Source organism: Molossus molossus, unplaced genomic scaffold, assembly GCF_014108415.1.
Source record: "Molossus molossus isolate mMolMol1 unplaced genomic scaffold, mMolMol1.p scaffold_m16_p_6, whole genome shotgun sequence".
NCBI lineage: Eukaryota > Metazoa > Chordata > Mammalia > Chiroptera > Molossidae > Molossus > Molossus molossus.
In genome coordinates, this window is record NW_023425399.1 from 96,246,979 (window position 1) to 96,272,366 (window position 25,388).

The window sequence follows — 25,388 nt, forward strand, 5'->3', positions numbered from 1 at the left end:
CATCCCCTGTTGCTTTGTTGGGTACCACTGCTGTATTGCTGCCAAGGATCTTGAGCACAGTTTACAATACCAAACGCTCTCTATTGGCCAACAGGTCCGCTTTATTATATCAGTTCTGAATTTCATTTAGCTGCATATGACAGAAAACACAAAAACAAGGCTCAAACAAAAGAGATGTTTATCTTTCTTTCACAGAAAATGCCAGAAGCAGGCAGTCCAGGGTGGAGATGGAGGCCTCTGTGGTCATCAGGGACTTCGGTTCCTATTTTGTAATCCACTATGTTTTAGCAATGGTTTCCATCCTCAAGGTCACCTCATAGTCATAGTTGGCTGCTGCAGCACCAGCTTTCATGTTCATATCACTTTGGACAACCCTTGCTGCAAGGAAGGGGGGGGGGGCTGGAAAATGTAGCATTTTCATGGGCACATTGTTGCACAGACTAAATTAGGGATTCTGTTAGTTAAGGACGAATGGAAGGAAGGATTAACAAGTGGATAACTAGAAGTCCCTACCACAGTAGAAATCCTTTTACCTTCTAGTCTTGAGTTGCATTTTCTCTTTTAGCTTCAATTTCTGTTCTTTGTGGGAATAAAATGTCCTTCCTTTCTTTTTATTTAGCTTTGCCATTTCTCTTTGTGCCATATTTTTTGTTTCAACAATGAGAGACATGGGACTCTTCTGTTTTGTATTTAACTCTTTTTTTTTTTTCCCCCATTTTTTGTTCACACGACCAACCAGGGCTGGGGACAAACTGCAACCGAGGTATGTGCCCTTAGCAGGAACCAAACCCGGTCTCTCCGGACCACAGGCCAACGCTCTAACCACTGACAAAAACTGGCCAGGGCTTAACTCTTTTTTTTTTTTTTAACATTTGCTTCATAGTCTAGAATTATGTTTCTCTTCATCTCTAGGTTTACAAGTATATACTCTTAAGTAACTTTTATTTAAACAGAGCATACATAGCAAAGTTAGAAGGGCATAACTTGATGAATGTTCACAAAGTGAACACACCCATATCGTCATCACCCAGATTAGGAAATGAAGATATATATAGATACAGATTTAGGTAGATATTGTATATCTATATCTATATCTATATCTATATCTATATCTATATATTTATATATTACCAAGAGACCATATTTCATAAGCCCTCTTCCAGTCATTAGTCTCCCAAAAGTAATGAAAATTCCAACTTCTATCCCATAGATTGATTTACCTTATTTTATAACTTTATTTAAATGATATCATACAGCACGTACTCTTTTGTGTCTAGCTGCTATCATACATCATTCATTACATAACTGAGATTTGTCTACAGTGTTGCATGCAGCAGAAGTTTGTTTATTTTGATTGCTCTGGAGCAGTGATTCTCAGCAGGAAGAGTGTGAAACTTAATGTTCATTTGGCAATTTTTAATGGTCACAACTAGGGGAGTGCTACTGTTATCTAGTAGTAAAGGCCAAGGGTGCTCTTAAATATCCCACAATTCACAGGTCAGCCCCTCACAACAAAGAATTAGCTACCCCAAAATGTCAATTGTGCCCTACTTTAGAATACACTTTTTTTATTAATCCATTCTACTGTTGATGGACGTTTGTGTTGCTTCCATGTGGGGTTCTTAGGGATAAAGTTGCATTCTTGGGTGTTCTGGTGTGCATATGTACACATTTATGTGAAGTATATAGCTGGCATGTTCAAATTTAGAAAATACTGCCAAAACATTTTCTAAAATGATTGTATTACTTTACACTCTCATCAGATGTGTGTGAGAGTTTCTTTTGCTACACATCTTCATAAATCCTTGGCATTGTCATTAAAAAATTTTTAAACCATTTTGTGGCTGTTAGTATCTTATTGCAGTTTTAATTTGCATTTTCTTGATGACTAATGAGGTTGAGAACGTGCTCACATGCTCTTTAAGAATTTGGGTACCTTATTTTGTGAATTACCTTCTTAGTCTCCCCCCCCCCCCTTAATCCTCACCTGAGGATATTTTTTCCACTGATTTTTAAAGAAAGTGGAAGGGAGGGAGGGAGAGAGAGAGAGAGAGAGAGAGAGAGAGAGAGAGAGCGAGCGAGAGAGACAGAAAGAGAGAGAGAGAGAGAGAGAGAGAGAGAGAGAGAGATCATGTGAGACATTGATTGGTTATCTCCCAAACATGCCCTAACTGGGGCCAGAGATCGAACCTGTAACCCTTCTGTGAATGGGCCGACTCTCTAAACAGTGAACCACACTGGACAGGGCTCTTTTGCCCATTTTTCTATTAGTTTGTTTGCCTTTTTGTTATTGATTTGTAAGATTTCTTTATATATTCTGGATATGAGGTCTTTATCAGCTGTAAGTATTACAAATATTGGCTCTCTGTGGCTTGCCGTTTTACTCTTTCAAGAGCATCTTTTGGGAGTAGAATTAATGTTAACATCCAATTTATCAATCTTTTTCCCTTTTGGTTAGTGCTTTTTACCTTCATTTGAAAAGCTATTTTTACTGGGTTTATATTTATATTGGCAAATATTTTCTTTTAGCACTTTGAATATGTAATTCAGGTATTTTCTTTCATTATGTATTAGTGTTGTTGTTTTGTCAGTGTGTAACAAGATTACCACAAACATAGCATCTTAGAACAAAACACATGTCTTATCTCACAGTTTCTGTGAGTCAGAGGTCTGGATACAGCTTAGCTGGGTCCTGGACAAGACTGCAATTAAGATGTTGGTCAGGACTGGGTTCTCACCTGGGGTTTGACTAGAAAATGATCTGCTTCCACGTTCATTCAGTTTGTTGTCTGAATTCAATTCCTTGACATCGTAGGACTAAGGGCTTCAGTTTCTTGTGAGCTATCATCTGAGTCTGCCCCCTGCTCCTAGCAGCTCCCCACAGTCCCTTGCCCGATGAGATTCCCCAACACTGGCACTTCTCAAAGCCAGCAAGGGAGGTGAGACTCCAGTAAGACGGGCACCATCTTATGTAACATAATTATGTAATCTTAATATTCACGTACTCACAGACATGTAATCATGTACATATTGTCACCTTGGCCATAATCTGTTGGTTAGAAGCAAGCCACAGGCCTTGCCTAACACTCAAGGGTGGATCACACTAGGAGGCAAAGATCATGGGGGACCACACTAAGAGTCTGTCCCCCACACATCATTTCTGCTGAGAAGTCACCCCTCCATCGTAACATTGTTCATTTGAAAGCAATGTGTATTTTTTCTCTGGCTGTTTTTGATGTTTCTCTTTAATCTTTGGTTTTCAGTAATCCTGTGAAGCTCTAGGTATGTTTTTTTTTTGAACTTCTCTTAATGAAGTTTATAAAACTTCTTGAATGAACGGGTTGGTATTTTTCATCGATTTGGGGAAGTTCAGCCATTATGCCTTCAAGTATTGCTTCTGCTTCATCCTGTCCTCCCAATTACCCAGATGTCGGACTTTCTCGCTGTGCCCACTGTATCTCTTATTCTATTTTCTGTATTTTCCATCCTTTTTCTCCTTCAATTTATTTTTCCATCTCTTTCTTTCTTTCTTTCTTTCTTTCTTTCTTTCTTTCTTTCTTTCTTTCTTTCTTTCTTTCTTTCTTTCTTTCTTTCTTTCTTTCTGGATATTTTTTACTGATCTATGTTCCAGATCACTAATATTGTTCTGGTTCATATGCTGTTAGAACATCTGCATTTATAACTTCAGTTATTGTATTTTTCAGTTTATAGTTTCCATTTTATTCTTTTATACATATATTGCTTCCAATTCTCTGGTGAAAATTTCCATCCTTTCTTTTTTTTGAACACATTAATTACTTATTTTAAAGCCCATATCTGACGAAAGTATCTTTATCTCCAGTGGGCCTACTTCTCTTCCCTTCTTTTGCATGGTTCTGTCTCTTGGCATGATAGTTTTTTGACTGTATGAGAAATTAGAAAGCTTCTAGATCAGTGGTGCTGAATGCAGGGCATCAGCATCCCCTGGGAACTTGTTAAAAATGAGAATCGTTAGCCCTGGCGGGGTAGCTCAGCTCAGGTGGTTAGAACATCATCCCGATATACCAAGGTTGCAGGTTTGATTCCCCCATCAATGAATGCATAAATAAGTGGAACAACAAATCATTGTTTCTCTCTCTCTCTCTCTCTCTCTCTCTCTCTCTCTCTCTCCCCTCCACCTTCCTCCCTCTCTAAAATCAATTTTTAAAAAATATTTTTTAAAAAAGAGAGAATTTTTTATCCTAACCCAGACCTGCTGAACCAGAAGCCCTGGGCAGGTCCCAGCAATCTGTGTTTTCACAAGCCCTCCAGGTGATTCAGAAGCACATGCTATGATACCATCTTCCTCCACGGAGGATATTTCTTGAACTTCTGGCGGGCAGTTTGAATAGAAGCAGGGATTGAGCTGAAGTAAGGCTGGGCTTTAGCATGAGGCCTGTTTTATTTCCCATCTGTGCTTATTTCTAGGTCTAGTCCTTCACACAACCCTTCCACTACCGTGGCCCCTGAACTCCCAGGTTTATCTCCTGGGCGCTGTGAGACTGCTGATCCCAGGACTCAATACTCTACCTCTTGACCTTAAGGAGAAAAACCAATTCAGACTGTTGAGTTCACTCCTCTGAGCTTCCTTTCTTTCTGGGATCTTGGCATCTCGATTTCTGACGGCTTTGGTTTTCCAAAAGTCCAGGTTTTTTTCTTCCCAGCCCATTGAGACCACCAAAAGCTTTGCTCAGATTCCTACCTCTTGACAACCAATTTTCATTCAGCTTTTCAGCTTCTTTGTCCCACGCCATTTACGAGTCAGCACATTCCTCGTAGAGGGAAGACCCTGCTCAGCTCCTAGAGTTTCCCTTCTCTCTGGAATCTTGGCTCCTCAAATTCTGGCTGCCCAGCAGCTCTCTGGTGCCTTCAAACAGAATTTTCTCTTTTCATTGTTCTAGACTTTCTAGTTGTTATCAGCAAAAGGATTAATGTACCACACAGACTTGCATTTATACTTTAACATAGATTTCTCTGTACCACCCTACCTTGTCTGAAGCTTGCCAGTCCAGCTCACATCCTTTTATGGGAAGCAAATGTCATCTCATAACTGTGCTATCAATCAGACATATATTTATAACTGACTTACAGACCTCGACAACACTGTGGACATATCAAGTACAAACACTGTATTTCATTTTCTACCTCCCCCTTTATCATTCACTTGGAAAGCAGGTAGCAACACATCCATCCAATCTACATTAGGTACATGAAAACCCAGTGGGAAACCTCTGCAACTTTGGGTCCTCCAATAAAATCATTGCCCAAGGAAGAAATTTCTGAAAGGAGGTATTCAGTCTCACTCCCTGAGCAACAGTATTTATTTGGATTAAAATGGATTTCTCAGGAAAAGTTATGAAGGGGGATATGGCTGGGGGGGGGGGACTCCACAATGGCCTCCAATGGCCCCTGCTTTCTGCGCTCCTCTTCTTTGTTTAAACCCCTCACCTTGAGTGTGGGTTGAGCTTATTGACTTCCTTGTAACAAATAGAGTTCATGGGACATAGTTATATTAAACTTTTCTTTGTTGAAATTCAAATTTAACTGGGCATCTTGTGTTTTTATTTGCTAAAGTGACAACCGGTGTGTATTCTCAACACTGATGATTTCTCTGAATTAGAATTCCAATTGTGAGCAGCTAATGTTATGGAAATCTTGGCAATGGGTGTCAACTTTGATTGGTCATCAGTGCAGTTAAAAAGTGGAAAGAAACTAGGTTTTGAACCCAGCTATTTATTGAATTCTCTTACTGTTCCAATACTTTTTCAGTTGATTTTCTTGGCTTTTCCAGATATGTAATTATTTCAGATGCAAATGATGAAAAATTTACTTCCTCCTTATCAATTTTGTTCTTCTCATTTTTTTTTCTCAGTAGGTACTATATGTTATGGTAATACCAACATGGTAATGACGGTAACAGTAAATGTTTTAGTCATTTTTGTTGTGTAACAAACTCTCCCCAAGCTGGCACAAAACAATCACAGATTCTGTGGGTGAGGAATCTGGACAGGGCAAGGCGACATGGCTTATCTTTGCTCCTTACTACCTGGTGTCCCAAGTTGGGAAATTTTAAAGCTGGAGATGATTCAATAGCTGAGGGTACAATCATCAGGAGATGTCTTCACTCACATGTCAGACAGTTTTTGTTGGCTGTTGGTTAGAGTCTCAGTAAGGCTACTGGCCTCTGATTAAAAGACTTATACACATGACCCCTCTGTGTGGTCTCTCCATGGTGGCTAATTTGGGCTTCTTTCCAACAAGGTGGCTGGCTTTTAAGAATGAACATCTCAACAGGGCAAAGCAGAAGTGTATAGCATTTTTAGATCTAACCTTCAAAGTCACAAAGCATCACTTCTATCATACTATATCAACTGAAGCAGTCGCAAAAGTCCACCCACAGAATCAAGGGAAAGGGACGTAGACTCCCCACCTGGTGGCGGGGGGATGGATTGTCAGGATTACACTCTAAGAAGAGCATGTGGGAAGGGAGATATCATTGTGGCCACCTTTGGAAAATGCCTTCTGCCCAAAGAACAGCCTGTTGCGTCCCCGAGTTGAGTGGAAATTATTCCACTAAAGGGACTTTACCTTTAAGCCTGGGTTCAGATTTATTTATTTATCACCTCAAACCTAGTTTCTTTCCACTTTTTAACTGCACTGATGACCAATTTATTTATTTATCACCTCAAGTAAGTCACTTTGTTCTGATTTTATCAAGTTAAAAAATATATACTTTTCCTTATTGATTTTAGAGAGAGAGGGAGAGATAGAGATAGAAACACCGATGAGAGAGAACATCAATCAGCCACTTCCTGCATGCCCCCCACTGGAGATCAAGCCCACAACCTGGACATGTGCCCTGACCAGGGATCAAACCGGTGACCTCCTGGTGCATGAGTTGATGCTCAACCACTGAGCCACACTGGCCTGGTTGATTTTATTGAGTTTTTTTAAACTAACAAATGATAGATGGTGAATTTTTCAAATGCCTTTTCAGCACCTATGAAGCATCTACGAAGACACAGCAAAAGAAGATATAAGTGAATGAGGTTGTGGTTGCTCCCTCTGAGGCATGCCTGCAATTCATCCATTTATTCAGTAAATATTTCTGAGCACTTACTGTGTGCCAGACACTCTTCTAGGCACTAGGATAAAAAAACACTGGGCGAAAAACAAGGTGACTTCCAGCCCTCATGAAATTTATAGCCAGAATGATCCAGCTCTAGTTAACTACCTAATGTCTGGCTTTTGTGTCAACAAACACAGAAAAGAGATATTACATCCCACTCTCCTGTTCTAATCCCAAACAAACTCAGTAATCTGATCCAGCAACTCATTCCTGTGGCACCAAATCACTTGTCTGGATCACCTTCGCAGGGCATGGGGCATTTACATATATAATTTTAGCCACCAGAGGGCGGTCATATTTTAAAAATACTTTCAAAGGGGAAGAAAAAGGACAAATCCATTTCATCAAAGACTATACCTGGGGTTCTGGAGCCAGAGTCAACTCCCATGGTGGGATGCACACCAACAGGGGGCTCAGTCCAGCCAAACAACTCTCCCACTTCAGGCCTGGAGATAACACTGATTCATCACGAGGCTCTGGTCCCCGGACTGGAGGGTGAAATAATGAAACTTGACCAGGCCATGATGAAATAGATCAGAGGGTCTCCAAAACCAAACGCTTCAGCAGCATTCAGCTGTAGCAGCTGTAGAGGGAGGCGTTCCCACCAACTTTCGAGCCCTCGCTGAAGAGAGTCAGCCAGCCAGCATTTGCTGTGTCCCACCTCCTCTACTCAGCAACCAGCTCTGTACTGGGCCACAAAGAGAGGCCTCACTTATACAGCATTCTAACAAAGCAGTGAGGACAGCCCCAAGCCAAACAGTGTCCAGTCGGGCTGCCCCTTCCCACTGAGAGGCCACCGAAGACTCTGGCTTCTCTAGACTCAGAGTGCTGCCCTTATCCTGGGGGTCCAGCCGGCACAGGTGTGCTTCCAGGAGCCCCAGCCCATCCCCCTCCACTGCTGGGTCCAGGGTGAGGGACTTACTTCCAGTTATTTATTTATTTATTTTTGGTTTTGTTCTGCTTGTCCAGAGTGTTTGTCAAAGCCCTACATCCCCTCTCATGTCTGGTTGGGCTTGAGCAGCTTCGGGAACACATCAACAAGACTTTCAGGCTCTTTTTCACACACACACACACACACACACACACACACGCACACACACACACACACACGCACACACACACATACCACATAAGAGAATGCAGAGCCCATCAGTGAATGCGGAGCCCACTTGAATGCAAAGGAGAGGAGAGGAAAATAGTTATACCTCAAAAATGTTCTCCTTCCACTGGGTTCTGAGGATGCACAAGACTTAGCCCAAGTCTGGCACAGGGCAAAACTCAACAAATGGTAGTTAAAGGTCCACAATCCCTTCCTAGAATTTTCAAAGCCCCCAGAGCTCTAAAAAGCCAAAGGTCTTCCATCATTTATTTGGCAAAATCTAATTTGACCTGAATTTATTTGGTGGCAACACCTCACCTGAAGCCCCGTGCGGCTAACCACTTGGTGTAAGGGTTCATATATTCTACTGATTACAGGCTGCTGTCCAGACTCCACTGCAGGTAGAATTGTGTCTGGTGTAAGCACCTGATTGTCTTCTAAAATCTGGACCATTCTGAATTCTGAAGCATAACTGACCCCTGGGACCTAGGTTCCATGTCTTATTTCTGTATGAAACCTAGGTTCCATGTCTTGTCTCTGCTACTATCTAGCTGTATGCCATTAGATGTGGTGGACAGACCCTAAGGTGGCCCTAGGATTCATACATTATTTATCCCTTGGTGTGTGGGTGGGACCTGTGACTTGCTTCTAACTAACAGAATATGACAAAGGTGAAGATATTTAGAAGATTTAAGATCTCAAATCAATTGATTTTTTATTTACTTAATGGGGGGGGGGTGTACATCAAGGAAAAGCTTTTAGAAAAGGGAATAGCCCAGCCAGTGTGGCTCAGTGGTTGAGCATCGACCCATGCACCAAGAGGTCACAGGTTCGATTCCCGGTCAGGGCACATGCCCAGGTTGTGGGCCAAAACCCAGTGGGGGATATGCAGGAGGCGGCCAATCCATGTTCTCTCTCATTGATGTTTTTATCTCTCTCTCCTTCTTCCTTCCTGTCTCTCTAAAATCAATAAAGAAACAACAACAGAAAAATAAAATAAAAGAGGGAATAAGCCCTCCATGAGGTCAAAAACTCCCAGTTGTTGGCTTTGAAAAGTTGCCATGCTGTGAGAAGTTCTGTGGAGAGAACTAATTGGCAAGGAACTGTGGGTAGCCTGCAGTTACTGAGGGCCTCCAGCTGACCACCAGCAAGAAAATGGGGACCTCAGTCTTGCGGCTGTGAGAAGATGAATTCTGCCAATACATGAGTTAGATTGGAGGAAGACCTTTCCCCACTTGAGCTCTGATGAGATGGCAGCCCCAGCAGATACCTTGATTTCAGCCCGGTGAAACCCTGGGGTGAAGCTCAGACTCCTGGCCCACGGAAACTGAGCTCATAAGTGTGTGTTGTTTTAATCCACTAGACTAGGGTCATTGGTTATGCAATCTAGAGAACGAGTACATTACAGACACCTCTTACCCTCCCTGGGCTCCAGTTGCTCATCTGTAAATTGGGGGGGGGGGGTTGGACTAGATCACACCTAGGAGTCTTTCCAGCTCTAACTTTTGGAGCCTCTCAGGACAAGGCAGATACTGGGTGTTCTGATGTTGAGAAAAGGGAGAATGGTCCTGCAGGGAGTGAGCAGAGGCAGGGTGGAGGCTGTGGGTGCCGAGAAGGTGTGCTGTTGAGGCAGATGGTGCACAGGCAGAGAAAAGTGCAGACAGCTGAGGACTCACCCCGAGTTCCCAATGACCCATTTGCCAGGCTGGATACTGACCACAGCTGGCACCGCTCCTGGCTGCAGGGATGATCAGCTTACAAAAGCTGGAAAAACAAGCATCCTTTTTCTCCTGCTCTGTAAGGGAAGCTCCACCATGCTGGGCACTCGCCCCCATGTCTGCCAGTTTAGGAGGGGGCAAAGGGCTCATTCTCAGCGATCTTCATCTTGAGGCACCTAAGGCTGCTGGTGATCACAGGAGCTGACCTGGGGAATTCGCAGGAAGCTGAGTCAGGGAGGGCATCGGGTTTCCTGTGAGCTTTTGGTAAACTTCTGCAGAGGGTGAAGTTGTGCTTTCGTGTTCTCCCACCAGGTGGATCTGCCACATTGCCCTGCCTTCCACACCCCTCTGCCTATCGCAGGGGTCCCAGACCACCAACGTGTCCCAGAGGTGGAGCATCAGACTGCTGCCTTCCTCCCCCAAATGCTCCCTCAGACACAGCTGACAGGCTACTGGCTGGAGTGATTGCTCTTTATTAAATTCCTAGGGGGATGATCTCATTAAGCCTTGTTATGGGTCACTTCTATTTCAGGGAGAATAAATTTGTGAGACTCTTTCTATGGGCAGCTTGTTAATTGAAACCTGAAGTAGGCATTAGGGGGAGGGGGAGGCTCGGGTGGGGTGGTAGAGAAAGCCTGAAAGGGTAGGGCGTGTGACTGGCTGAGTAAGGAGCTGGGAGGTGGAGGGTCTATATGAGGAGAGCCCACAGGGAGGAAGATGCAGGCCGTGGAGGGGGAGGGGAGACAGACCAAGTGTCCACTGCAGCCTGATCTGCTGAAACAGCCTCCTAGCTGCCTCCCAGGCCTCTGTGCTCAACCTTGCCAGACACATGAGTCCACACAGCACAGAGTGATAAGGGCCTAGGCCAGGATGCAGCAACAGAGATGGAAAAGGAGGCGATAGGAAAGAACTTGGAAACAAATTTGATATAGAGATGGAGGAGAGGAAAGATCCCAAGATGACCTTGCAAGATCCCTGGGGAAAGGGGAGAGGTGCCACAGTACAAGCCCAGCAGTGGCCTGGATCAAGGCCAAGTTCATGGCTCCATTGTTTGAAGAATTGCTCTTCATTCACTTCTGAAAACATGACATTTCTTGTCTCCAGTCTCTGGCTCTTCAATCACTCACTCATTCATGCATGCAGCTAACATGAACTGAGTACCTACTGTGGATCAGACCCTATTCTGAACACTGGGGAATGCAAATGTAAACAGCACATTTCTTTTCTTTTCTTTTTCTTTTTATTTATTAATTTGTTTTTGTTACAGATGTTTCTCACCCCGCCCCTTGACATCCCCTCACACACCCCCAGCTTTGTTGTCTATGTTCATCTTTTCTTTTCCTTTTTGGCTAATCCTCATTTGAGGATATTTTTTCATTGATTCTTTTTTTGCAATTTTTATTAATTTATTTTTGTTACAGATATTTCTCCCCTCCCCCCAGACACTCTCCTCCCCATTTTTCATTTATTTTTTGAGAGAGTGAAGGGAGGGAGGGAGAGAGAGAAAGAGAGAAACATCGATGTGAAAGAGACACATTGACCAGTTGCCTCCCAAATGACCCTGACCGGGGCCAGGGATCGAACCTGCAACCCAGGTACGTGTTCTTGACGGGGAATCAAATTTGTGATCCTTTGGTCTGAGGGTCAGTGCTCTAACAGCTGAGCCACACTGGTCAGGGTTTATTTTAATTTTTTTTTTTTTTCAGGTAGAGAGGGAGGGAGAGAGAGGAATAGAGAGAGAGAGAAACATTGATGTGAAAGGTGAAAGGGACACATCGAGTGGCTGCCACCCGCACGACTGACCAGAGCTGGGGACAAACTGCAACCGAGGTACGTGCCCTTAGCGGGAACCGAACCCGAGTCTCTCAGGACCGCAGGCCGACGCTTTAACCGCTGAGCCAAACCGGCCAGGGCTTATTTTAATTTTTAAATATTTTTTATTTATTGAATATAGAGAGAGAGAGAGTAAGGAAGAAAGAAAGAGAGAGAGAGAGAGAGAGAGGGAGAGGGAGAGAGACATTGATTTGTTGTTCCACTTATTTATGCATTCATTGGTTAATTTTTGTATGTGCTCTGACTGGGGATCGAACCTACAACCTTGGTATATCAGGATGATGCTCTAACTAACTGAGCTACTCTGTCGGGACCTAAAATAACAAACTTCTTAGGCCAAGTGACTTGAGTTCATTCAGAGCAGTTAACCACTTTCAGAAGCTCATTTATTTAAATTACCTTTCAAACAGTTATGCTGATCTTTAGGATACATGCTACAGATACATGTAGATACAAAGACGGGAAGATACAAAGACGGAAGAAAGTTTTGTGTTGGGGAACTTAGGTCAAATGAACTTGTAGTGCTGGAAGACAGGTGACCACTAAACAATTGGGTGGCCCTTGGCTGGTCTCTTAAACTTCTAGGCCTGTATTCTTTTATCAGTAAGAGGAGGGGGCAGGATTTGGTGATTTTTGAAAACTCTTGTACTTTTCTTCCTATGCTCTGTTTTATGGATGTGAAAGTGCCTTGAAAAGTTTAATTTGTACATAAGTGTGAGATAATCCATTTTAGAAAACAATAATAACTAGCCCGGCCGATGTGGCTTAGTGGTTGCACCAAGAGGTCGCCGGTTTGATTCCCGGTCAGGACACATGCCCAGGTTGTGGGTCAAATCCCCAGTGGGGGGCATGCAGGAGGCGGCCAATCAATCTTCCCTCTCATTGATGTTTCTAGCTCTCTCTCCCTCTCCCTTCCTCTCTACAATCAATATAGAAAAAAAAAATTTAAGAAAAAGAAAACAATAACTAATGTGAGTACACAGAGAGAGGATATGAGGTGCGCCTTGGAACCTCCTTTTGTACTCCTGTATTTCCATGTGGAGGGGGCTCCATTGAGCCACATTCCTGGAGTCTCTGTCCTCTCTCATGGGAAGAAAGATGTATATGATTGAAAAGGCTGAGGGAAGGAATTGAGCATTCTCTGTTAAGACCTGTTGGGTACTTGCTATGGGCTGAATTATGTTCCCCCTACAGTTATAGTTTGAACCCCTTACCCCTTAGTACCTCAGAATGAGACTTTATTTGGAGATAGGGCCCTCAAAAGAGGTAGTTAAGTTAAAATGAGGTTGTTAGGCCGGGCCCTAGCACACTATGACTGGGATCCTTACAAAGAGTAGATAGGACACAAACAGCACAGACTGGGGGTCGACTACAGGAAGATACAGAGGGAAGGTGGCCATCTGTAAGCCAAGGAGAGAGGCCACCGCAGAAACTAAACCTGCTGACATATTGACCTTGGACTTCTAGCCTCCAGAACCGTGAGAATAAATTTCTGTTGTTTAAGCCACCCAGTCTCTGGTACTTTATTATGGAAGCCCCAGTGGACTCTTACAGTACTCTCTAGGACTCGAGAACTAATACAATACTCTCTTTGGGACTTGCCTGCCTACAGAGGAGGTATATTCCAGGCTGTTCATTATGTAGCAAACCTGCTTTTAGGGGGGAAGTGCTGAGGGTGTCCCGGTCTTTCGGCAGCTGGGTGAATGTCTATCTACAGTGGCCATGACATAGTAGGATGCCCATAGGGTCTGCACATTTGCATTGTGTCCTCTCATCTAGCTTTTGTCGACCATAAAGTTGACACTGAAATGTTCACCTATTTCCTGTGTCTTATTTCTTAATTGGTTCCAAATTTGAGGAGAGGAAGAGAGAGGGCTATTTATTGCATTTCCACTCCTACCCCTGCAAGTAAAAAAGGACAAACCATCACAGCTTTCCTTGGGGGATTGTGTTCTTTTTTCCTAAACTCCTCTCTTACTATTGCCCTCACAACTCCCAAGTAAGCAGTCTACTTCCAGGCCCACCTGTTCCCTGGAGAATGACTTAGCACTTTGATTGCACTGTGACTTCTGTCAAGAATGCCTTTCCTTGTCTTCTCTCTGCTGCAAAATTCTCTTCATTCTCAAGGTCTCGGCTCAGAGAACTCCTCCTAGGTAAATACTTGGGCACAGACCAAGTTTGCAGCTTCCTTGTACCAACTCCTATGACTCTGGGTACATATTTCTATTATGTTGTCATGTAGTCTTAATATTAGATGACCTCCTATCTGTCTTCCCCATTAGGACAGACTAGTTTGAGCACTGAACTCAAAAGAGCTTCCTCTGGTTACATCTGTGTTCCCAGTGCTAGCATGGTGCTTGGTTCCAAAGTAGGTGTCCATAAAGCACTGGAGAATGAATGCGTGGCAGGATGACAGTTCGACATATTAATCTGTGTGTTTCTCATGGTATGTTGCCCACTCTTCTACTTCAAGTGACTGCCAGGTTGGTAATTCCTTGTCTCAGAGATTTGGGCTTGGTGCAAAGCAGAATGAGCCTGAGGTCAATGACTCCTCCTTTTGAAAAAAATCTCTGTACCGCAGGTGGACGCTCTAACCGCTGAGCCAAACCGGCCAGGGCCTTTTGAAAAAAATCTAAACTCACTGGTATTTTATGTGTGTTGTGGGGAAAAGGGAATGCTAAGGCGGAGAGATGCCCTTTGAGAAAAGAGAAATCATGAGGATCTGGAAGGGGAGAGAGGTGTGGGTGCCCTCACCCCTGCACAGTCATCCATGATGGGGGTGGCCAGTCAGCCTTCATGCAGTGGGAGGACTTTGGGGATCCCAACCGTGACAAAGATTTCTGCTCCCTATATTTGACATGAAAACAGAGCCCAGCTACTGCTTCTTCCACTGGGCTTTGGAAAATGGCATATCTGCATGGATGGAAGACTAGATGCCACACTAACTTTTCAGGCACTTGGGTTCTGGGGTGGGGGGTCCCAGGTGGGGCTAAGAAAAGAGGCTTCAGCAATGACTGATGTGAACTTTCCTGCCAGGTGGGGGCCTTAGGATAGAAATTAACTTGATTTACAGTATATAAAGAAAGTGATGTTTTTGCACACTTGAGTTGGAGTGAGATAGTGTATGGTTGTAACTGATAAGGGTTACAGGGACTATCAAGGAAACAGAGACCAACCGCCAACGGATTTATGGCTTAGAAGCAGCAGAAGACCAGCTTGATCCAACATGGTGACTGATTTCACCTGCAGTAACCGCTAGTCTCCTTATACGCTCATTGTAATACATCAGCATACCAAACAACACACCCGTACACACTATGGATGCAAAACATAAAGCGCATAAAAGGTCACAAAATGGCTCCTCTGAGAAGTCTCCACCCCATTCTGAGAAAACTTCTGCATATTCCTCCCTCTTATTGAATGCCCTACCCCTCAATTAAAGGAGCCTCAATAAAAAAAAGTAAATCCCTGCTCTGCTGGTGTGGCTCAGTGGATTGAGAGTGTTATCCCTTGGACTGAGAGGTCCTGGTTCGATTCCTGGAGAGGGCACATGCCCGGGTTGTGGGCTCAATTCCCAGTAGGGGGTGGGCAGGAGGCTGCTGATAGATGTATCTCTCTCACATCTGTGTTTCTATCTCTCTCTCTCCCTCTGTAAAAGAAAAAAAAAGTAAATCCCAGTAAGGAGGGGTTGCTTTGCTTATGGAGTAGTCTTCTCTCTGTTCCACTGCTTCACTATTAAACTCTATGCTAGCTCTTTTTTTGTTGTTGTTAATCCTCACCTGAGGATATTTTTTCCATTGATTTTTAGATAGAGTGGAATGGAGAGAGAGAGAGAGACTTCAATGTGAGAGCGATACATCAATTGGTTACCTCCTGCAAAACCCTGACCCTGATCAGGGATCAAACTTGCAACCCAGGTATGTGCCCTTGGCTGGGAATCAAACTCTGACCCCTGGGTCCGTGGGCCGATGCTCTAACTGCTGAGCCAAGCCGGCCAGGGCTCTATGCTGGCTCTTATTTTAATTCTTCCCTGTGGGAAACCAAGAACCCACAGTGGGTTGCAGACCCCAGAATGCCTGCATCGGGAGGACTAGATTATCATCCAGTACAAATGAATTCTCGATCCTTTTTTTAAACATCCTGCTATACTGCTTCCCCTCCCCCTTTTCCACCTCAGAAATTTTGCCAAGGCCTGAACTGTCCCAGAATTTACTCCATCCTCTCTTCACCAGTTGCCTAGAATGTGGCAGTTTGGGGAGTGTTTTCTCATTCTCTAGACTTACAGTAATGTGTTCTCATTGCAGCCTGCAACCACTGGAGGGAGAAGCAGAGAAGAAGCTGGGGGGGGGGGGGCGGCAGAGAAGAAGCTTTCAGGGAAACAGCCCAGGTGAGGTGGGGTGGGGTGCTGGCAGGGGGAGGTTGTGTAGAGTGGGAAGGATCCCTCCAGCCAGCAGCACCTGTCCTACCTCCAGAGAATAAGGTGCCCCAAAGAACAGGAGATCAATAGGTCTCTGTCAGACCTGACAGGTGTGCCACTCTGGCATGCAGATTATTTCAGACTGGAAACAACAAGGCACAGAGGTCTCAGGAGGAAACTTTGACCTTCCCCTTTACTGCTGAAAAGAATTTAGACAAAGGGCTTGCTCCAGGAAGGGAGATATCATTATAGATGACTATATTTTAATAAGAACTAGATGTGATTGACACGGTGGAACCTGGCAAGATCCTTTTGACCAAAGTCTTCTCTGTATGCCATTGTTTCAATGGCTCAATATACATTTGTCTACTAAATAACTCTTCTCAGCTCTCTGTGAATGCCTTGCTTCCCCTCCATATTTCTGAACGACGTATAGACCTCATTTTGCCTTACTGTCTTTGGAATCTTCATGCTCATGTGAATTCCCTGTGTGCAGGTATTAGAACTTAATTTTCTGCTACTAATCTGCTCTGTGTCATTTGAGTTATTCGACCAGCCAGAATAACTAAGAGGAAAGGGGAAAATCCCCTCAACCCTGACACTAATCACCTCTGTCCCAATGAAGACTTCTTTACAAAGCCCCAGGGCTGTTGAGCACAGAAACAGAGTTTCAGTCAAGCTAAAGACAATGTCTTGACTTTACTTGTGTTTCAGCCCAGGTTCAGGAAAGCAGAAGGGCCCTAGAGACCACACTTTTGCAAAACCAGACACAACAATGCCATGGCTGACATCAGGACCTGATACAATGCTCAACTACTGTACTCCATACCCAGCCTCAGCCAATCAGTAGACCCCATGACTCCAAATCTCGTGTTCACCATGATAAATTAATTTTCCCCTGCATAATCCAACCCCTGGAAGCCACCGGGGGAGCCAGGTCTTTTAGCACGAGCTTACCTGTGACTCCAGGCTTTGTGCCATTTCCTCAACCAATAAAACTCTACTTTCTTTGCTGCGCATTCGTGTTCGCCTTTGAGCTTTGCTGTGCGCAGGTGAATGAACCCTGTTAGTGTGGGAACAGAAACCGCAAGCGTCTCTCTCCTCTCTTTAGCCCCTCTCTGGTCCCAGCCACCCTCCTCTGCCTCGATGATGTGATGACACAGAGACCAAAGCTCCCCAGAAACAGTGTGCTAATGGAATCTCTGGCTTTCTCACACTCAATCAGCCTGGGACACGCTGTCTCCAAAGTAGACCAGGGGGGAAATACACATCGAGAGGAGAAGACAGCAGCACAGAGAAGAGCGGAAGCCCAGCAGGGCCCGGGGAGGAGAGGAGAGAAGGACTGTGGCTTCGGGTTCCCCCAAAAGCAAAGTTGGAGGTAAGAGCTTGCACACAGGCACTTGATTTTGGGAAGTAACCCAGGAACAGGAGAGAGGGACAGGGAAGAGCTGCACAAGAAGGGTGGGAGGGCCATTCCCAGGGTGCCTGTGTTACCAAGTTAGTCTCCATGGAGGGCCCCTGGGGCATGGTCCTACTGTTCCCTCTGAGGAGCCCTGCATAATGGGCTTCAGAATTGTCCACCCAAGGAAAAGAAGACGAGATATTTTTATTTATTTATTTTTTCCTTTATTGATTTTAGAGAGAGAGAGGAAGTGAGAGGGAAAGAGAGATAGAAACATCAATGAGAGAGAACATCAACTGGCCACCCCCTGCATGCCCCCCACTGGGGATCAGGCCCACAACCTGGGCATGTGCCCTGACCAGGAATCGAACCAGTGACCTCTTGGTGCATAGGCTGATGCTCAGCCACTGAGCCACACCAGCCAGACAGAAGACAAGATATTTATTCACCAGTTCTCTCCCCTGCTGGCCAAGGGGCATACTGTGGCCCTTCTTTCTTTCAAGTTTGTCCATGGTCAGTCCCAGTGTCCCAGGAGAGAAATACTAGGGCAGGTGACATCAGCACACAGCTGGAGTAAAGATATGTACTGGGTGGGGTACAACATAAAACAGGAGCGTGAAGATAATAGCAAAATAATTGAGACAGGAAGGAAAAGAGAGGGTGGTGATGGGGAGGGGAGGACAAGACAAACACGAACAGTCCTTGTTTGTGGAAAGATACAGCAGGGCAGAGGCGGCCTGTTAGCAGCTGGGACCCTCTGCGGAGCTCCTGGGACTGGGGTAAGCCTTCAGTGTCACAGAATTTTCTGCCACTAGCCTCTGGCAGGCCTACATGCAGGGACAGGGTAGCCTTGGCAGTGACTGTACAACCCCAGTCCCTGGTAGTCAGGGGCGATCTCTTTTGGGCCTCCCAGGAAGATGAGTTGTCTCCTTTGTGTTCTTGGCTCTTCCAGTTCAACAGCGTGGACTTGGGGTTTCTGGGCACATGATTATATAAAAGGATCATGACCTGTCAGAAGGAAAGCAAGCTTTCTGCAGTCTTTGTGGCAATGGGAAATCCAGTCTGGGTTATGGTTGTCCTTCCCCACCCCCTGATGTTGGGTGGATTTGAGGATATGAGCTTCGAAGCTTCTGAGGTTTAAGTGGCAATCTTGAGAAAAGAAGAGGGGGCTCTGGCCCTTCTGTTGACTTGAAGGACTGACGACAGAAACCACAGCAGATTAAAAGGCAGAGCAGCTCTACTAAGGACTTTAAGTGACACATTTCTCCAAAAAGTAAAATGAGTAAAAAGATAAAATGTTTATGCAAAATAAGAGGGTGGTTCCTAAGGCCCCCTTCTAGGTCTGATGGTTACTCATGGTTACCAGTCAATGACAATTATTCAAGAGGAGGGGAGGCCTTTCGAAGCTGGTTGAGGTCCTGCTGTCCTGGGGGCTTGCTCGCCTGGCTGGTGGGCACTCTTACAGTCAGCTAGCTCCACAACAGATTCTGAAAATGTCCACTTTGTTTTTCTCCTCGGGGGCCCCTTCTTGCTTCCCCAAAGCCTGGTGCCTTTGCACTGACTCCTCAAGAGAGGAGTCACATGAAATACTCTGCTTCCTTTAATTTGAGGTCATTGTTGCTGCTGCTGTCAGTCACTTGTCCTTTGATGAATGCTTGTATTGTTCTTACGCCCACAGCCTTTGTCAAAGGATCAGCACATTAAAAAACACAATAACAAGTATAATCCCCCCACAATACACATACACAATGACATTGCTAAGTCCCTCAAATATATAGGTGCAGTAATGAAAAGAGTTTGGGATTGGTGACAGCAGAGCAAGATTTGGTCCTGACTCTCCCATTTAGTGCTGGTGACCTTGGGCAAGTCATTCATTCATTCATTCATTCATTCAGAATTTATTCAGAATCTCCTTGTGTCAGTCATTCATATCGTCTTTGCAAAATGTTAATAATACCCACCCTCACTACCCTTCAGGATTGTTTAGAGAAGCTAATGAAATCATACTCTAAAGTGCTCAAGGTAAGATTCATACAGATGTATGTTGTTGGTATTAATCAGTAAAAAGATAAAAATAAAATTCGATGGCTGGGGGGTGAGGGTCCAAACCATAGCACTTGATGTATCACTCCTATGAGGAAGACACCTATTCTGGTCCCTCAGGCTGTGCCCTGCACTCCAGCTGGGCTTTGCCTGGACACTTTTCTTTTCATCTCTGCCTTTGAACACGCTGCTCTTTATCCAAGGCCTTGGTCAAAAGCCTCCTCTTCCACAAAGTCCTTCTTGCTCTTGGGAATTAATTTCTCTCTCCCACATGTCCCTTCTCTGCTTCAGAGATCACCATGTGCCACCTGTGAACTCTTGTAATTTGTTTCCAGATTGAGCCCTGTTACTAGAAAGACAATAGTGTTCTTTTAAAAAATTATTTATTTTATTTATTTGAGAGAGAGAGAAACATCAATTTGTTCTTCCACTTATTCATCAATTCATTGGTTAATTATTATTTTTAATTTTTTTTCTTTATTGATTTTTAGAGAGAGAGGAAGAGAGAGGGAGAGAGAGATAGAAACATTGATGAGCAAGAACATCGATTAGCCACCTCCTGCATGCCCCCAACTGGCGATCGGGCCCACAATCTGCGCATGTGACCTGACTGGGAATCGAACCAGTGACCACTTGGTGCATAGGTCGACACTCAACCACTGAGCCACTCTGGCTGGGCTAATTTTTTTTTTAATTGATATTTTTAGAGAGAGAGGAAGGGAGAGGGCTAGAGACAGAAAGAAACATTAATATGAGAGTGAATATCAATCAGCTGCCTCCTGCACACCTCCTACTAGGGATCGAGCTTGAAACCTAGGCATGTGCTCTGACTGGGAATTGAACTGGCAACCTTTCGGTGCATGACATGATGCTCAACCAATTAAGCTACACCAACCAATGCATCAGTGGTTGACTCTTTTCTTTCTTTATTGATTTTAGAGAGAGTTTTCTTTTTTTTTTTAATTCTCACCTGAGGACATGTTTTTATTGATTTTAGAGAGAGAGGAAGGGAGAGGGAGAGAGGGAGAGCAAAATATTGATGAGAGAGCGAAACATTGATTGGTTGCCTCCTGAGCATGCCGCAACCAGGCATCAAACCTGCAACCTAGGTATGTGCCCTGACTGGAAATTGAACCTCTACCTTTTAGTGCACAGGACGACACTCCAAACAACTGAGCCACGCCAGCCAGGGACAAGTGTTCTTGAAAGAGGTAACTGTGTTCTCTTTCATCTTGAGGTTGGTTCCTCTGGCAACCAGCCCCCTTCCCGAAGTTACCTAGAGTCCCACTAAGAGTCACCTGATTACCATCAACTCAGGTTGAAAGGTTTTTCTTAAAAACCAAAGTCACTCCTGTCACTCAGGAGATTCCAAGGGTTTTGTCCTCTGTGCCAGGACCTAAGGACAAGACCATACATACATTTTAAATGATACCACAGGTCCCTTGATGTTGCTCTTAGGAGTTTTCAGAGCTGAGGAAGGGAAGGTAGAGGTCAGGGGACATTCTCTGTAAAGTTGGTGTTTCAATTGCTCTGAAGCCATTACCAGTCCTTGAGTCCTTTCTTCCAAATCAGTGTGCCTTTGGAATGTGTCCCATCTGCCACCCACAAGGAGGGTCCCTAGGGCTGCAGGCCCTTCCTCTCTGTCCTCATGCTTTCCCTTGTTTCTTCTCTTTCAGCAGTCCTCAGTTTCTTGCCCTTTCCCCTCCCAGAGACCCACCTGCTTCCTGGAGTGGTCAGCCTGGGATCAATTGCTCGCCTTTCTCCCCAAGTTGTCAGTGGGCCAGAGAGGAACCACTTTCTGCGGGTCTTGACGACAACGCTTATTAGGAGTCTAGGTGAGAATGTCACACCTGCTTCCCCTTTAGTGCTTAAAAAATGAAGCCCAGACTCCTCACACTCACACTCAGCTTCCCCACCTCGCTTCTGGCCTTATCTGTTGTCTGCCGCCTAGGTTTGCCCTTGAGTTGTCATCCTCGAAACTTCCCGGGGCCTTTCCCACCTCATCCCCCTTTCCCTTCTCCAGGTCAGCCTCCCTGAACACTTGTTCTTTCAGTCACACATTTTATTAAATGTGCCCTGTCTGCCAGACCCTGTGCTGGACGCCAGGAGGAGCACGAGGAGGGCAGCATGGCTCTCTTCCTCCTTATACACAACTGTCAGGCAGGCTCCAGGTCCTGGCAACCCCCAACTGCCCTCCTCCCAGCCTCTCACGTGTTTGGCACCTGGCGCCACTTCCTTGTTTTGACATTCTTTCAGGTTTCTGTGTCTCCCCAGCTAGATACTTAGATGAACTTCCTCCATTCACATCCGTGTACTGAGTGCCTGCCCCAGAGCAGAACAACACGGTCTAACCCCTCCCCTGTGGTGTGGTGTGTCAGATGGATAAGAAAGAAGAACATGCATAATAGGTACACAGGAGGGCAAATTTTGTGATGGAAACAAACAGTGCCATGATGGGCAGTGGGCGTGCTGGTTCAGTTGGGGTATCAGAGGAGCCCCTTGCCCCTCCGACCCCAGAGGTCCCACAAAGTTGGGCGTTGTGTTATGCAGAGCTGTTCTTTTCATTGAAAAATGAAAGTGCAATACATCCTTGTTGAAAAATTTAAACCCGTCCTTTGCTTTTATTTCCAGTTTTTATTAGAAGTTAGTTATAGACTTTCAATATAGAAGCAGTATCAGAAGGATCACCTGATTGGAAAGAGGGACCTGGAGCCCAAGACAGAGGAGCTTCAACTATCCATCTAAGAGAATGGATAGAACTGAGGGAGGGGTCCCTTCCAGTCACCCCTGGCCACCAAATGGCTCCACGATCATGACATCCCTCTGCCCTGTTCCATTCTGGTTCCACATGAACTTGTTGCCCTGGAAAAATGAGTCTGTTGAGATGGCAATGCCACTGTATTTGACCAGTGTGTCTGTGTCTGTGTCTGTGCCTGTTGGAGGTGCTGGCTTGCAGTGTCGCCATCAGAATAATGGTCCTATTTATAGAGCATTCTCTCTGAGCCAAGAACTGTACTGAGAGCTTTACACACATGACTCATTTCACCCTCACCCTCACGAGAAATTGCAAGGTAGTATCAGGGGTCATCTGCATTTTGACAGGTGAGGGTGCTGAGGCTCTGCGAGGTTATGGAACTGAGGCAGAACCGGATCCATATTCAGATCTGTCAGACTCCAGAGCCTCTGGTCCTGATGACTGTTACCTTCTGCTACTCAGAATCCTTAGAATGCTTCAGGATGGTCTTCCATATGGAGGATGTAATTAAAGTCTGTGGAATAATGCTCTGGGGCAGAACAAGTAATGTTAACTCTGGAAGTGATGACTTGTCTGAGGTTACATGGTCACCTCAATGTAGAGGTTCATTTCCATCCCCAACCCCCATTCAACTACCTTATAGAGGTGCTGGGAGATCTAGTGAGTGCTGGTTACGCTGGGATGGTGGGGTGGTGATGGCTATGCACAGGGAGGGGTAGCCCAGTTTTTAGCAATCTGATACAGAAAAGAGGGGGTGGCCCAGAGCCCAGAGATGAGGGTTCTGCCCCTTAGACCCCTCCCCATTTTCTTCATTAAAGAGTGATTCTTATAATAGTCTCCACCTTAAAGGGGCAAAGGGGGGGGGGAGTAACCTGCTTGGTCAGGAGGGAACAGACTACAGAAGAGTCAAAGCAAGGCCAGTGACATTCTGATGCTCAGGTCACCATTTCTAACAGGCAACTGCTGCAGACCCAGGCATTGCATCATGAGCAAACACGAATGTTGAGAAGCTTGACCTTGGCCTCTAGAGCTTACAGAAGTTGAGAGGAGAACCATGGATATGATTCAGTAGTAACAATGCAGAGGGACCAGTGGATAGACATATTTGTAGGATTGTGTCTGTGAGTAGAGGAAACTTGACAGAAATTTCTGCAGAGGCAACAGGATGGAGCGGGGTGGGGGTGGGAAGGGTAAGGGTGGTGGTGATGTGGGTGGTGTCAGGGCTGGGCTGCTTTTGTGGAGGTGTGATTTCAGGAGCTGGGAGAGCTGAGTATATGATGCACAGGAGATTCTAGGGGACAAATCCAAGGCAGCAGTAGGATCAACTGTCCAAACCTTCATATTCCTATATAAGGGGTAGAAGAGAGCAGTTGCCCTTTCTAGCAACCTGAATATGATAGTAATGGGGACAATAGTAAGTAGAATATTAAATGCATCAGCCTCCAGAAATATGCACAGTACACTCACTGTAGGGAATTGACTTACTGGTATTAAACAGGAGAAGAAGCCAAGCTGGTACATATTGTGCGCCTGTGCATCACCCTGGCTAGGGAGAAGTGCCAATCAGAGGAGTGACTCTGCAGAGGTGGAATTTGGGGTGTCTGCAACGCGCCTGGGGCCGTGCGGGGTCTCCCTGGAGCAACCTGTACCACCAGCAGGTGGCGGTCTATCTGCGGGCCTCAAGGTTCCCGTGCAGAAACTTGAACGGGATGTTGACGGCACTGCGTGAGAAGGGTACAGCCGCAGTTCGCTGAGCGCAGCCGTGGACATCCGCGAAAAAGTGGGGAGAGAAAGGTGCGGACTTCCTGTTGGAGTTCCTCGAGCATTCAGACCCCACGAGCTTCATTCAGGAAGGCTTCAGGAAGGGTGAGTACGGATCCGCGCACGGAAAAGGGAGAGATGTCCTTTTTTAAGGGTATTGTCTTTGGCTTGGATTGACTGGCTTTCCGAACTTCCGAGAAAGATTTATGGAACGGAGCTGACTGATCAGGTGGAGGGAGCGCGGAAAAGAATCCCGGGAAGCCGGTGTCTGCGCGCCCGGCTCTCAGCCGGCGGAGGAGCGCGGGTCCACTACCGCCAGATGGCGCTGTCTGGCCTTCCCTCGGCTTCCCGCTCCGGTCCCTAGAGGCTCCCGCCGTAGCGGCCGCTCTAGCCGGCCGGTGCGGGCTCTGTGGTTCCGGGCGGAAGTGAGGCGCCGAGTGGAACGGCCTCTGGTGACATTTTCTCCGGTCGGCGCGGACGAGTGAAGGGACTTGGTGTGGTGGAACCTGCGGAGGCGGCGAGATTCCCTTTGGCCCCGGCGGGGCTCTGACTGTGCCTCTCTGCTCGCCGCCGGGGCTTGTGCTGAGGAGGAGAAGGCGGCGGTGGCCGTCCCGTTCCGAGTCACCGCAGCCGGGAGAGTCCCGGCTTGGGGGGGGTCGGCGCGTACCCCGACGGGGCGCGCGGGGCGGACGAGGAGGTGCGGGGCCGCCGCGAAGCGCAGGTGAGTCGGGAAGGGGCGCAGGGCAGGGCCTGGCTCGGTGTGGAGCCGCGGGACCCGGGCTGCGTGCCGGGGAGGGTCGGGTTGAGTCGGAGGGATGCGGGCCGCACGGGTGAGGGCTCTGCGGAGTCCGTGCTCCGAGGTGGGGACGGGCCCGCTGGCGGCGCCGGGTGTTCGCGCCCGGACTTGGCGGGAGGCGCGGCCCGCGTGGGGGCTAACGAGGGGTGGTGGTTGCTCGCTCGCTCGCTCGCTCGCCGGCCCGCGGGCTGGTGACCCTCTCGTCCTCCCGGCTCGGCCGAGTTGGCGGGCCGAGCCCCTCCTTCTCTTCCCTGGACCGCGGGGGCCCGGGCCAGGCGCGTCCCTTTCCCTGGGGGCTGAGAGGAGGCTGGAGGTGCCGCAGCCCGTGGGCCGCGCGGCGGGGCGACTTTACGGCCCTGGAGTTGCCTTCACGCAACTTTCCGGCGCCCCGGTGGGCGGAGGGGGGGCCGTGGCGGC

At 46.4% G+C, this 25,388-nt stretch overlaps 1 protein-coding gene across 5 annotated transcripts in view; it reads left to right on the plus strand.

Moving 5' to 3' along the window:
* Nucleotides 1–24,176: 24,176 nt before the first annotated feature.
* Nucleotides 24,177–25,388, plus strand: part of CUNH18orf25 (chromosome unknown C18orf25 homolog) — an 83,701-nt gene continuing 82,489 nt past the window's right edge. For 2 of the 5 annotated variants that reach the window (XM_036244265.1, XM_036244264.1), the window contains exon 1: nt 24,177–24,280. The gene's annotated coding sequence lies outside the window, so the exon portion shown is untranslated. Of the gene's footprint in view, nt 24,281–24,599; nt 24,897–25,388 lie in introns of those variants that run through there. The other 3 variants (XM_036244266.1, XM_036244267.1, XM_036244268.1) reach the window with 3 other exon arrangements.